We start from the raw sequence: 13,412 nt of genomic DNA, 5'->3' as shown, positions 1-13,412 counted from the left end.
TTTCTTTCTAGAATCTAAGTTCCTAACTTTAGGAGTTAAAGAGACATGTCCTCTGGCAGGGTTGGTTTATGCTTACCATAGTGGAAGCCAGGAGTATCCTAGATGGAATTTCTTGCAGATCCACTCTCTGCTCACCTGGGGTTTAACTTGCCTCATACCTTCTTCACACCCTCCCTGAGAATTAGATCTTGTTCCTCGTGTCAACAGCTGCTGAAATTCTGCCCCAACCTAGGACCACAAAATGGCCCAGACCTGAGGTCACCCTACTCTGGTCCCCAGTAGCTGCCCCATGGCTGCAGCTGGTGTTCTGAGCTAGCATGAACCAGAATAGGCATCTTACCCTAGCTCATCCAAACCTAGTTTTCTCATGGGCCCTGTGGTGCCTACCTGATGTGGGGTCCATAAGCACTGCTGAATCTGAGTGATAAATTAATCCCCACCTCTAGCTGTGTTCACCCAGCAAGCTGCCACTGGAGACTTACCCCTTTCGGTGTCAGCAGCCTTGAGTCTTCCCCAGCACTGCTGTGGGCTGTTCCCTGGCATGAGGCCACTGCTAACGGGAGAGAGTAGCCCGCTGTCTCTCCCTCCCTGGCGCTGCACTGAATTTGCCTGAGTGAGCCTCCTCCCTTCTTTTCCCCAGCACCTCTCTGTCCACACCGGGGCAGTTTTACTGGAAATAGTAACTTGTTCAGTTCCCGTGTCCTGCCTGATCTCAGAAACGGCTTGCTGTAAATAATACAAGGCTTAAGGTTTTGTTTTTCTTTATTGTGGAAAGAACACTTAACCTGAGATCTACCCTCTAGCTTAAGATTTTACATGTTCCTATCACAGCTCTGAACTCCTGATGCACTTCTTGGGGCTTTGTCTCCTAAGCTTAGAGAAAATCCCATACAGAACTTTGTAGAGTACTCCGTTTCTTCTGTTTCTTAAGTACCTCAGGGGCTTCTTCCGCAGGACTCTGGACAACAAGCACGCATTTTCCTAATACATCCTAAATACAAGGACAAATCAGTATCCCCAGTGAATTCAGCCTAACACAGTACCTGGTAGACAACAGTAAGTACTTTTCTAAGTGAACAGAGAAAGTGGTTAAGAATAAATCTTAGAGACTTAAGCATTTAAGAAAGAGCTAGACAGGTAAATCCCATTTGGCATGCCTGAGGCTCCCAATGAGACTCAAGGTACACACTCTTGCACGTTGCTCATGGGCACATAGCTCGCTACACGGGGAGCTGTGTCACCTGCTTTAAACCTCACCTGGGTGTTATCTCATCCCCTACTTCAAAGCCGCAGGCTCACTCAGTGTTTAGAGAATGTGCTGCACTTCCTGAGGTCAGCTTGGGTTGTGGTCTCCTGGGGAGTGGGTGGGTGAGACTGGGTCTGGTCTGGGCCATGATTCAGCACCAAGGACGCCCTCACATACCCAAGTATCCGTGAGGGGACCCTGGCCATTGTATTACTATCAACATCATGTGCTGCGTAGTGAGGCAGATAGGAGTGTGGGCTTTGGAATCAGGACATGCCTGGAATGATGAAAGCTCTGCTGAGCCGAGTCCTAGTGTGTGGTTCTGGGCAAGAAATGATGATTCCGGGCCTGAGTGACCTCACCATCAAATGGGGATAATCATGGGGTTGTGATTCAGAGATTGTGCACAGTAACTAGTCTGAGTCTGGGCATGTAGCAAACGCTCATTCTATCTATCACATTGTCCTTCTGTAAGTATATAATTTAAAAATAATTTTTAATTGTAAAATGTATCATGCATGCAGATTATTATAAAAGACATATCTGTATATTCTGGAATAAGAGTGTGTAACCATTATGTGGGTTATGAAATAGGGGCCAGGACCTGAGAACATCTCCACGTGCCCCTCCTTGTGCCTTCCTCCCTGAAGTCACAGAGCTCCTGTTCCCGCCAGCCCTTGGGTGACTTGATCGTTTTACCTAATTATGCCCTTTTCAATCAAGAATTGTTTGGTTTTCCTGTTTGTTTTTGAGCTTCCTATAAGTGGATCATAGCATATCTTCCTGTGTGACTTGCTTCTTTCCTTCAGTGTTGTTTTTGTGCTTTTCATCCTTGGTCGCCATGCTCCTGTAGAGTCGGCCGTGACATCAGGGTACTGCAGTGGCCATTTGAGTTGTTTCCACATTCTGGCCGTTATCAACAGAGCTACTTTGAACATTTTTGTGAGATCGTGATGCACAGGAATTTCCCCACTGACTTCACCAGATAACATCAGATGGTTTCACTATCATATATAAAATCCTGTGAAAACACAGCCATAAACCTTAGCATTTTCTATTGAAAACACTGTCCTTTCTTCACTGCACAGAACTGTTGCCTCTCAAAAACCCAGGGTCCATCCATGCAGGGTCTTATTCTGGCCTCTATTCTCCCCCACTCTATGACTCTGTCCCTGGGCCAATGCCACACTGTCCTTCCTCTTTACTAGAATTCAATAATCTACTGCGGCAACAGGTAAGGGCAATCCTCTTGCCTTCCTTCTTTTCTCCAAGAGAGTCTTGGCTATTATTGATCCTTCTGAGTTGTCATATACATTTTTTAACCAGCTAGTACAGATCCAGCATAAAGCCAGTTGGGATTGCATTGTTTCTATAATTTAAAGCAATATTGACTGATTTACAATATTAAGTTTTCAATCCATGAACGATCTATATATCTTGTCAGTTTCTCATGTTTATGTCCCTCCCTCAATAAAATGTTGCAATCTTTTATAAAGATCATAATCTTTTAGTAAGTTTATGCCTAGATACTCAAGATATTTTAAATTGTACCCTTTTAAGAAACTACTCTTAGGAATCCTGTTGGAACAGCTCAACCCATATTCTAGATAACACAGATATCCACTGGTAAATGTCACTATTGCCATGGGGTTTCTGACCCTTCCCGAGCAGTCCAGACCTTTTGTGCAAGGCAGAGATGAGATTACTGAATTCCATCCATGAAAAGCCTGCTCCGAACATCCTTGCCAAACATTGTACTCATTTAGTAGAGCAGAACCTGCTGCACTTCTGCACATGCTCATTTCAGTGGGATTTACTTAGGAATGATCCAAAAATTACCCAATTCTACCTTTGCAAAGTATCTCAAGTAAAATAAGAATTCAACAGTCAGAAAATATTTATAAAGCACTTACTCTGGACCATACATTATTCTAAGCACTGGGGATACAGCAGTGAATGAAGACCAAGCTTGTAACCTTAGGGTAGTTACATTTTGAATGGGAAGCCAGGTAACTAAGAAGTTAACAAGTAAACCATTTTCTATAGGAACAGAAGTAAGGATTATGGGAACCCAAAAAAGGTCTAAAGCAAGAATCACAGGCATTAGGCTATAGAAAAGAGAGACAGATGGAGAGAATCATTGGAGAGAATCAAAAGAGAGCAAAGAAATGCCTCTGAAAGGAGGAGTCTCAGCCCAGCCTCATCAAGTGGAGCAAAGAGAGGTTCTACCCTCATGGGGACCTGGAAGCCTTTACCAGAAGCCACGGAGTCTCTTGGAGCCCATGCTGTGTGAAAGGTGTAGACCTCTACCACTCAATCCATGGAAAACACACCTAAGTTTTTCCTCTTTTCTCCTTTAGATATTTCTGGAAATGAGGAACAAGAGTAAAAGCTCTAACTGCACAGACATCTAACCCAGTTCTGTCCCCTGCTGTCCCCTCACTGAAAGACAATGGTCCAAGGAGTGCCCCCCCTCAGTTCGCACTGGTGTAAAGAGCACCCAATGTTGCGAGAAGTGTCCATCATCATGTCCCCACTGGAAAGCCCACCACCACCTCCATAGCCACTAACCTCTGCATTTCCTTCTATCCGATACCCTATCCCAACCCAAGGGTGTCTTCCATTTATGATTTGCAAGAGAAAGTTACCACCTTCCTCATGGGAAGATACTCTTCCAGACCATTATGGCCGTACACAGGACTGCACAGGGCCCTCACAGGCTTTCAAGCCTGAAGGAATGAATGGGTGGATTTGATGTTTGTTTTAAAATCCCTTATAGAGGATTCTTATTATATTAGTGTATATCATTTCACATAGATATAATTCTGTTAATTAAATTGTTTTTTAAAACACAATGTCTAATTATTAATACTTTTCGCAATTTAGAAATGAAAAATATCACAATTTAAAATACAATGGGAAGATTAAACAATAAGATAGTATTGGAGAGGAGTTTGGTGAACTAGAAAAATATATGAAGAAATTACAAGGAGAATAGAGACAGAGGAATAAACAAGAGGAAAGAGAAATTAAGATATACAGAGGGTAAAATGAGAAAGTCAAACATCCAGTTGGAGTTCCAAAGAGAGAGAAGAGAGAAAATGGGGAAAGTCAGCATGAAAGAGAAAAGGCTGAGAATTTTCTGAAATTCTCATCAATCTACAAATTCAGGAATCCCAATGTGTACCAAGTAGGACCAATTTATAATAACTTACTTCTTGGTTACATTGTTGAGGAATCATGGAAATGCCAAATACAAAAGTGTTCTTGAAAGGAGCTAGGAGAAAAAGAAGGACACCCAACTGTTCCCCATTAACAGTGACAGCTAGAAGACAGTAGAATGAGAAAAAAGAATAGTCAACCCAGCTCTGCTATCCAAGAATTAGGACAATATAAAGACTTTTCCAGAAAACAAGTTAACAAGGACAAAAAAAGTGATGCCAGAAGGAAGCTGTGGCCAAGATTGTTAGTGGTCCACCGATGTCCATCTTCCCTTTTTCCATAGTAATAGATCCCCTGAATTTCAGCTGGGCCCAGGTTGAAAAGCTGGCGCCTCACATTACATGGTGGTAAAATCTTCGGTTAGGTTTCGAGGCTTGCATTACTTTGGAGGGTAGACCACAATTTGACAAAATCTGTGGCATTAAGGAAATGGTAGGAAAGATCCAGAATGATGGCTTATGTAGACAATTTTTTTTTGACTGCTCTAAGTCCTATAAGAGACAGGAACTCTAGCTAAATCTAGCCAGCCTGCAAGCAGAAATGGAAGGATGCAGAGTTTTGCTAATACAGGCATGTTCTCTCTCTGCTCTGCCATATCCTCAGCAGAACACTTCTGTACAACCAAGTCAGGCAGCTATGAGCTATGCATCAGGAGGAGATAACACTGGTTCTTTGGGAAGATAGCATGCAGTCAGCAGAGATTAAGGTAAGATTAAAGGTAGTGTTTTCCATTACAAACTTACCATAAACAAGAAAAAAATCTGGCAAAATCAGATTATAGCAACAGGGCTTTGGAACAGGAATTCTCATACTAGCCAGTGGGAGTAGAAATTGGTACAGTTTGGTATTATGTAGTAATAGAAGCATCTGCAATATCCCTCTTGGGGGTACACATCAAAGAAACTCATGCACATTTGCACTAGGATATGTGAATTCTAATCAACAAACCTGGAAATGGCCCAGAGTCCATCTACAGCGCAGCTGGTAAACTGTCATCTGTTATAGCACAGAGAGCCAGGCAACAATGAAAACGAACAAGGCACAGCTACATGCAGTGACATGCATAAGTCTTAGACACTTACACTTTGAGCAAAAGAGGCGTGAACAAAAATCATTCCTAACATGTGATTCCATTTGTAAAAAGTTCAAAAACAAGCAAAAGTAAGCTATATTCTTTAGAGATGTATTCGTTGGTTCAAACATTATAGAAATCAAAATGTCTAATTTATGGGGTAAAACCAAGCAAAATAAAAGCATTCAACTAAATATATACAAAGAGCATAGGGGACATGTGGAAGACAATGTGTTTCAAGGTCTTTGTTAATGAAAGAGGTAAATACTGACTTTAGAATATAAGAACCTCTCTCATCCCACATGCTCATCTTACAACATGACCGTGCCACTACCCCATGGGTGCAATCTATGTCCCCTTCCTTTTAACCTGGGTGGAACTTTGTGACCCCCTCAACTAACAAGGTGCAATGGAATTGTATGCTATGTGATTCCAAGGATAGAGCATAAAAGCACCACCCCCTTTTGTCTGGATCTCTTGGGACATTTGCTCTGGGACCTCAGCCATCCTCCAGTGAGGAAACCCAAGCAGCTGAGGAGAAGCCCACCGGAGAGGAAGCAAGGCCCCTCACGCCCAGGCCCCAGACCAGCTGAGCAGCCAGCCAGCAGCCAGCAGTAACCTGCCAGCCATGTGGGTGATCTGTATTGAAAGTGGATTGTCCAGTCTTGATTGGAGCCATCTCAGCTGATGCCATGTGGACCAGATGTGAGTGATTCCTGTCAGGCTCTGTCAAAATTGCATATTTGTGAGCAAAAGAAATGATTGTTGTTGTTTTAACCAACTTAGCTTTAGGAAAGTTTATAGGCAGAAAGTGATGTAAAATGAGAAAATTCTAGAGGCATTTTCACTAATGTCAGAAACAAGACATGGATGCCCACTATCACTGCTCCTTTACTATGTCATAGCAATGAACTTATCAGACAATGCTCCTAGGCAAGCGTAACTAATTGTATACACACCATACAGCCAATTGACTTTTCCCTGTAGAATTTATAATAAGCAGTTCTCTATATTACAGTTTTTGTACCTATTGCATATATTAGCTATATAATAAACTATTGACTACAAAATAGTTTACTGTCTATTTTCCTATTTTTAATATTTTACAAAATTTCTACTTTTATAAACATAGCTGTCATGAACATCCTTGTGGTTAACTGAATCAAATGGCAAGGACATTTTAAGGATTTAAGATAAAATCATTAAATTTTGCCAAATTGCATTTTTAGTAGCAACAAAATAGATTCCAGTTTTCAATTTATCATCACCCAAAACAATTAATTTTTCTTCATCTGATTAACGAAAAATTGCATTTCGGTGGTATTGTTTTTGCATTGCAGTTAGATAAAGAGCAACTGCTGACCTGCTCTGGTTTGAATGTCAAGGAAGAGGCTGCAAGGCTTGACTCCTCTGAAAGCATTCCCGTGCAATGGGAGTGGGTCTAGGTGGCATTAAGGTCCCCTCTGCCAGCAGCAATCTATGCATAAGATGATCAAATTAAAGCGGCAGAAAAATAAACTCTTACACATTGTATTTTACTATTCAACAATATTTGAAGAAAGCCACGTGCCCTGCACTCAGCTAGGAATAGGGGATCTGACAGAACTGAAAACATTCCCCTCCCTCCAGGAACTTACTCTGTGATTTGGAGAGAAGACAAGTCAAAAGGCATCCAAGGGCAGGGATATCTATGCCACTTTTTTTTTTCCTGTAAAAACAGCAGCTTTATAAGTTAAAAAAGAAAAAAAGATACAGTCCTTGAGAAAAAACCTTCTATTTTATATTTCAAAGAATTCATGTATTTCACCTTACCCGTGCCCATAATAGAGACTTCTCTCTAAAATAAACTGGGAAAATAGAGGAATGTATGGCTTGAATATATCTAAATTCATAGACCTAAGCAGGGCACCGGGCAGGTCACTGTCGGTCGTTCTGTTAACCACAGGAGGGCAGAGGCACTCTGCATGTCAAATGCTTCCTCACTAGCACTTTTCCAAACCCTGGTGAAGATTAGGGGTCAGGGTGGCACCTGTGCCTTCTCCACCGTCTGATGTCTGGTGCTCAGGGACCAGAACAGGAGAAGGTGCTTAAAACATGGTTTCTCACCTATTAACCTTTCACAAGGGCTGCACCAGGAGAAAGGTCAAAGGCTAGAGGAGGATGCGTCCTCATCCCTTTTTGTGACGAAGGATTCACAAAGAATTCCTTGGAGGCCCTTGCGTCTTAGTGATCAGCAGCCTGAGGGGCTGGGTATCGCAGAGGGCTGCTTCCGACTCCGATGGGCACTCACACGGAGAAGGCGCTGGTGGGAGACAATGGTCCTTGCTGGAGCTCTTTCCCCGAGGCTGGGAGGACGGCTGTCATCACCAGCGCAGGCCCTGAATACTCTACCCTTAGTGTGAAAAATCTCTGTGTTCTTGTCTTTTGCCTTAGACGCTTTCATTTTTCTCTAACTTTTTAGAACCCAAGCTACTACATTATTTACCATTGCACAAACCCCAAATACTTGCTACTGTATAAAATATCTACCATTGTTCAGGAAACCAGAAGCTTAAATTCAAGACTTAAAAATTTCAACAAGAATACCCAATTAAATTCTGTGCAAGGAACCTGGGGCATAATGTACACCTCCCAGACGAAGGGCTGCTTTTGCGAAACAACCTTGACAAATCTGATTGAGTTCTTGCTCTTGCCTTCTAAAGGCTCCCCTTGGGCAGCAGCCTGGACACTCCACCTGGGAGGTCAGGGCTTAGTACTGCTCTGGAACGCCTCTTGGGAACCCCCCAAAGCCCATAGCACAAAGGGCTTTGAAATATTTTCCAAGATGGGAGATCTTTATAAGAATGTGAACTGAATTTTTGATCATGCTGAAAGAAGTCTGGAATCAATGATGTGAAGAAAAGGCCAAAGTGCGTAACAGCATTTGAGGTGGAAAATGGAAACTGACTCTATAGGAATGAGACCAAGTTCTCATATGACTTCCAAGCTGGCTCCAAAGGAAATTTCCAGTGAGGGGTCCATGTTGTGATCACCTAAAGGGCAATATTCCTAAGTTCGGTTTCTAGTTTAAGGGCCAGTCATGAAATTTTACCCATATTTCCTACAACTTTGTTAACAGATTGGACCTGCTCTTGAAATGGCCAAGCAGCTCCTATCAGACATAATCTCCCAGAGATAACCACTAAAAACTCTGGGGAAAATACAAAAACTATTGCTGGAAGATAGTGAAGAAACAAAAAAAGTAAGTAGGTTCTGGAGAGGAATTGACCCCTTTAAGAAGAAAGTCACTAGGTGGGTTTCCCACCTTTTGCAGCTTTTTTTCTTTGGTTAACCTCAGTCCACCCCAAGCATGACAGCTAAAACCTGAATAGAATCCAGTGGTCCCCTAGCTTGAAGAATCAGCACTAGTTTGAGGCAACTGAATTAAAATCACCTGTAACCTCACAGGTACTCATTGGCAATTATCTCGAACGAAAGAAATGCATTTCCTATCCATGCCCTTATGCATACAAGGATGGTAATATGTACCTGAGATTGTTCAAGGACAAAGGACATCTTTGTGAAATGACTAAGCAAAGGGTGCAGCATGTGGCAGGCGTACAATCAATGTTTTCTTCCTTCTCAAGAAACAGGAATAACGCTCCCAGAGTTCAGATTTCACATCCCCAAATTCATCTTTCAGTCTCTTCTCTAAATTTAGATTGTCTAATAAAACTTAAAAGAAGGGCGTCTGTCCATGAATGACAGTCCCACAAATATTACTGAGCAGAGAATCTTCAAACACCAAAGAATTCTTAAGTCCAAGTCATTGCTAGAAAAGACAACATAGAGGGGTTAAGCAGAACAGAATCCCTTTTGAGGATACTTAACATTTGAAGGAAAAAGGAACTCGTAACCACTGAAGGAATAGACAGCAAAGGCTTCTTGCATCCAGAAACAGGCCTGGGATTGGTAGGACTAAGGCATTTTAGCCTTGGGCCACCCATGGAGGATTTAGGGCGGTCCCCAGTCCTGGCCACTTCACAATGAGGCCTTCATAATTCTATCTTCTTTGCTTACTTTTATGCATTAGTCTATTTTCACAGTGTGAGTTTAAGAAACTGCCTGGTCCCATCTCCGTGGTGGCTAAATCTGAGTGGTGAAGGGCACAGCCCAACCGTGTCTGTCAAGGCCTTTATCAGAAAAGCTTTTGGTAAAAGCAGACAAGACTGACAGATCCAAGCCTCACATGGAGAAACCCTACTCAGGGTTTGGGTTTTGGGGGTCAGGACATCTCAGGGCCCTCCCAGGCTCACATAATCCCTTTGTTCCAAGTCACTGAGGTCAGTCCTTGGTCCACAGTGTTCCAGCCATAAGCACACAGCCTGGGTGAGAACCTGGCTGGGCAGCTAGCAAGGCCTTTTGAGCACTCATCCTTAACTAGCACTAGGGAGAGCCCGTGTTAGGTACAAGCAGAGGCAGCAGCCTGGGCTGAGATCTCTCCTAGGCACTCACTTTCTGGAGGAGGGAGATGGCAAAGTAGAGGGTGGTAAGAAGGTTGACTTTATTCTCTTTAGGGCACAAATCCTGGGCTCTTTTTCTTGGAAAAGTGAGCTCAGGAGCACTGCAGAAAGGGAATTAATTGTAAAATTTATTTCCCCTTAGTTAACTCCTGAATGCAAAGTCAAACGTGGGAAGACCGCTTTCCAAGACCTCACCTTGATTCCTCCTGCAGCTTCATTTTCAGTGCTCAGAAGTCCTTGGGCTGAGAGGATCAACCCGAGAGAAGGCTGACCCTGTGAGTCAGCCCTGGAGTGGCTTGAACAGGGCAGTCACCCAAGGAGGGGAGGAGATGGGGAAACTGGGCTCCCCCAGCTCTCATCAGCACACTTTGTACTGATGGCTTCCAAATTCCTCAAGGTTATCTTCTTAGATCAACATCTGGATGGTGCCCAGGGACTGGGGCAAGTTAGGACACTGCAACAAGTGTGGATGAGGAAGGAGACACGTGTTAAAATGCGTCCAGGGCCAGCCCCGTGGCCGAGTGTTTAAGTTCGTGTGCTCTACTTCAGTGGCCCAGGGTTTTGCTGGTTCGCATCCTAGGTGCCGACACAGCACCGCTCATCAGGCCATGTTGAGGTGGCGTCCCACATGCCACAACTAGAAGGACTCACAACTAAAATATACAACTATGTACTGGGGGGATTTGGGAGAAAAAGCAGAAAAAAAAAAAAGAAGATTGGCAACAGTTGTTAGCTCAGGGGCCAATCTTTAAAAAAACAAAACAAAACAAAAAAACGTGTCCATGAGACAGAGGGACTTGTCAAATTGAAGATTCTCATCCTGTACTCCCAAAGATTCCTGGCAGTGTCCCAAAGATTCCAGGACTCAGTATTTCTAAAAGGTTCTCCAGGTGATTCTGACACAGGGGGAAAAAAGTGGGGGAATCACTTCTTTAGAAACTCTAACAGGGCTCCTCCAGGCTTGGTGTCCAGAGCGACAAGGTCAGGATAGAGAGATGGGAAAGGGAGGGGGAGAACAAAGGAATTTGATCTAACGGCTTGAGTAGTATCTAAGTCATCTATCAGTATAAAGCCATCTACATCAAATCAACAACACTTATTTAGCTCAAGATTCCACTGGGTGATTCTTCTGGTCTGGGCCAGGCTCAGGTAACCTGGGATGGGTTTACTCACTTGTCTGGGGCCAAGTGGCAGGTGCGCTGGGAGATGGGCTGGAGGATCCCAGATGGCCTCTCTCTCAGCTGGGATCTCAGCTCAGTCTTTGGGGGTGCTGGGCCATGTCGTCTGTCAGAATAGCCAGGGTTTGCTTATATGGAGGCAGGTTTCCAGGAGCAGCAAGAAATTTTCGAGTTTCCTTTTGCATCGCCTTTCCTATGTCCCATCGGCCAAAAGAAGTCACCAGTCCAAGCCCAGGCTCAGGGTGGGAGGGTTCCCCAAGAGTATGGATACAGGAAGGCGTGAGCAAATGCAGGGGCCTCAGTGCACCCCATGGAGGAATGAGGAGACCAAAGGCAACTAATCATAAAATAAAAGTAAAAAGGAGGTTCCTGAGGTTGAGCAGGGCAGCCGGTCCAGGCCCTGACTTCAGGAGGAAAGAGGAGAACCGACAAAGGCCACCTGGCCCCCAGCTCCCTGGATGAGTGTTTGGAGAAAGCACAGCTGTCAGACCCTGAAGTCGGAGCCGTGCCCTGCCCCAGTCCTCCACAGCCTCTAAAACTGGAGCCTGTGCTCCAACAGGTCGGGAAACAGCCACAGGGAGGCGGGAAACTGTGTCCAGTCCAGGAGCCCGCGCTTGTCCCGCGGCTGCCGCGGCGAGGCGGCGGGCGCCTCCGGCCTCTGAGCAGACGCGGCCCCGGACTTGGGGGCGAGCCGAGCCCCCTGTGGGCCGGACTCTCCCGAGGACAGTCCAGCGGGCTCGGCCTCCTCCTGCACCCAGACACACTCCTTGCCGCGCGGGCGGCCCGAGGCAGGAGGGGACCCTGGGGCGCCCCGGCTCTCGCTCATCAGCCCGGGCCTCGGCCTCGCGCGGCTGCGGGCTCCGGGCTGGATTCCTCGCCCCTCAGGATCCAGGGCGCTGGTGGGCCGGTGTCCCCACGGCACCTGCTCCTGGGCGCCCACCTTCTGGTCCCCTTTGTTTCAGTCGACCCACCCTGGGTGCAGGCTTGGCCTCCCTCAGCGCTCCCGGCAGCTGTCTGCAGCTCCAACGGCCCCAGCCAGCCCCCAACGGCTCCCACCAATCTCCAATGGCCCCCGCCAGCCCCCAACGGCCCCAGCCGGCCCCCCGAGCTGCCCCCCAATCCCCAGCGACCCCCCACCAATCCCCAGCGGCCCCAGCCAGCCCCCAACGGTCCCCTCCAGTCACCAGCGGCCCCCCACCAAGTCCCAATGGCCCCAGCCAGTCCCCAAAGGCCCTGGACGACCCTGGATTGGGTCTTAACTTCCTCCCATCCTGGGGTGGGACGGCTCCCTAGAGGGAGCAGAGGTTAGGGGGGCCTGAAGGATGACTAGGTGCTGACAAGTGAAGAGCGTCTGCAGGGTGTTGCGGGCTGAGGGTAAGGAGGGTGCCATATCCTGCAGAGGCGCCTGGAGAAGGCAGTAACTTTGGGAGCTTCTCAGGTTATCCAGTGCGCGCTGGAGCTTAGAGCTGGAGGAGAGGATGGAGAGAGACAGTGCTGGGGAGGAAGACAGGAAGACTGGGGGAAGATCATGAGGCCTCCAGGACCAGAAGAAGAGGGTTCAAGGGTGCGATCAGATGTGTGCTGTAGAAGGAAGCTCTGGGGACAGTGGGGACAATGGAAAAAGTTCCCAGTCAAGCCTGGTGCAGAAAGCTGGCCAGGAGATTGCATGTGTGACCTAGATAGGAGGGAAGATGACCTGGGCTAGGGGATGGCCCTTAGGGTGAAGAATTGTAGACTTTATTTTAAAGCTACAAACAAGAACATGAGTCACAGACCAGTCATAGTGATGGGGGCAGGGCTGCGAAGAGAGTGGGTGAGGGATGAAGGAGGCAGAATTTAGTAGCTGGCTGGTGCCCCTGCCCTTGACTGAGACAGGGAGGCAGGAGCAAAGGAAGTCAGAGGTATGGCACGGAGAGGCGGATGCCCGGTCCAATTTGGGAAATGTTTAGTTTGAAAATGGAGATACTCTGGGCCCATCCAAGATTCACAGGGAAGAGGGGTCCAGTGTGTGGACCTGGGGATCAGAGATGGGCTGGAATTATCAACATAAATGTGAAGCCACGGGACTGGATAAGATCAGAGGGAGCTGTGGACAGCCCCATGCAAGGGACAGGTAGAGGGAGAGAAACTTCCTAGCCGTCTGAGGAGGACGAGTGAAAGAAGATGAAAAAGATAAAAAGCAAAGGTATCTC

At 46.0% G+C, this 13,412-nt stretch overlaps 1 long non-coding RNA gene across 1 annotated transcript; it reads right to left on the bottom strand.

Annotated features, from left to right (window-relative positions):
• Positions 1-3,125: 3,125 nt before the first annotated feature.
• LOC102149272 (uncharacterized) lies at positions 3,126-12,337 on the bottom strand. The gene is made up of 4 exons (XR_288560.4): positions 11,216-12,337; positions 7,178-7,248; positions 6,904-7,017; positions 3,126-6,266 (listed from the first exon to the last, which is right to left on the bottom strand). It is a non-coding gene; the product is annotated as an uncharacterized lncRNA (long non-coding RNA).
• Between the last annotated feature and the right edge of the window lie 1,075 nt (positions 12,338-13,412).

This window comes from Equus caballus, chromosome 16 (genome assembly GCF_041296265.1).
Source record: "Equus caballus isolate H_3958 breed thoroughbred chromosome 16, TB-T2T, whole genome shotgun sequence".
In the NCBI taxonomy this organism is placed as follows: Eukaryota; Metazoa; Chordata; class Mammalia; order Perissodactyla; family Equidae; genus Equus; species Equus caballus.
This window is presented reverse-complemented; position numbering and strand designations above follow the sequence as displayed.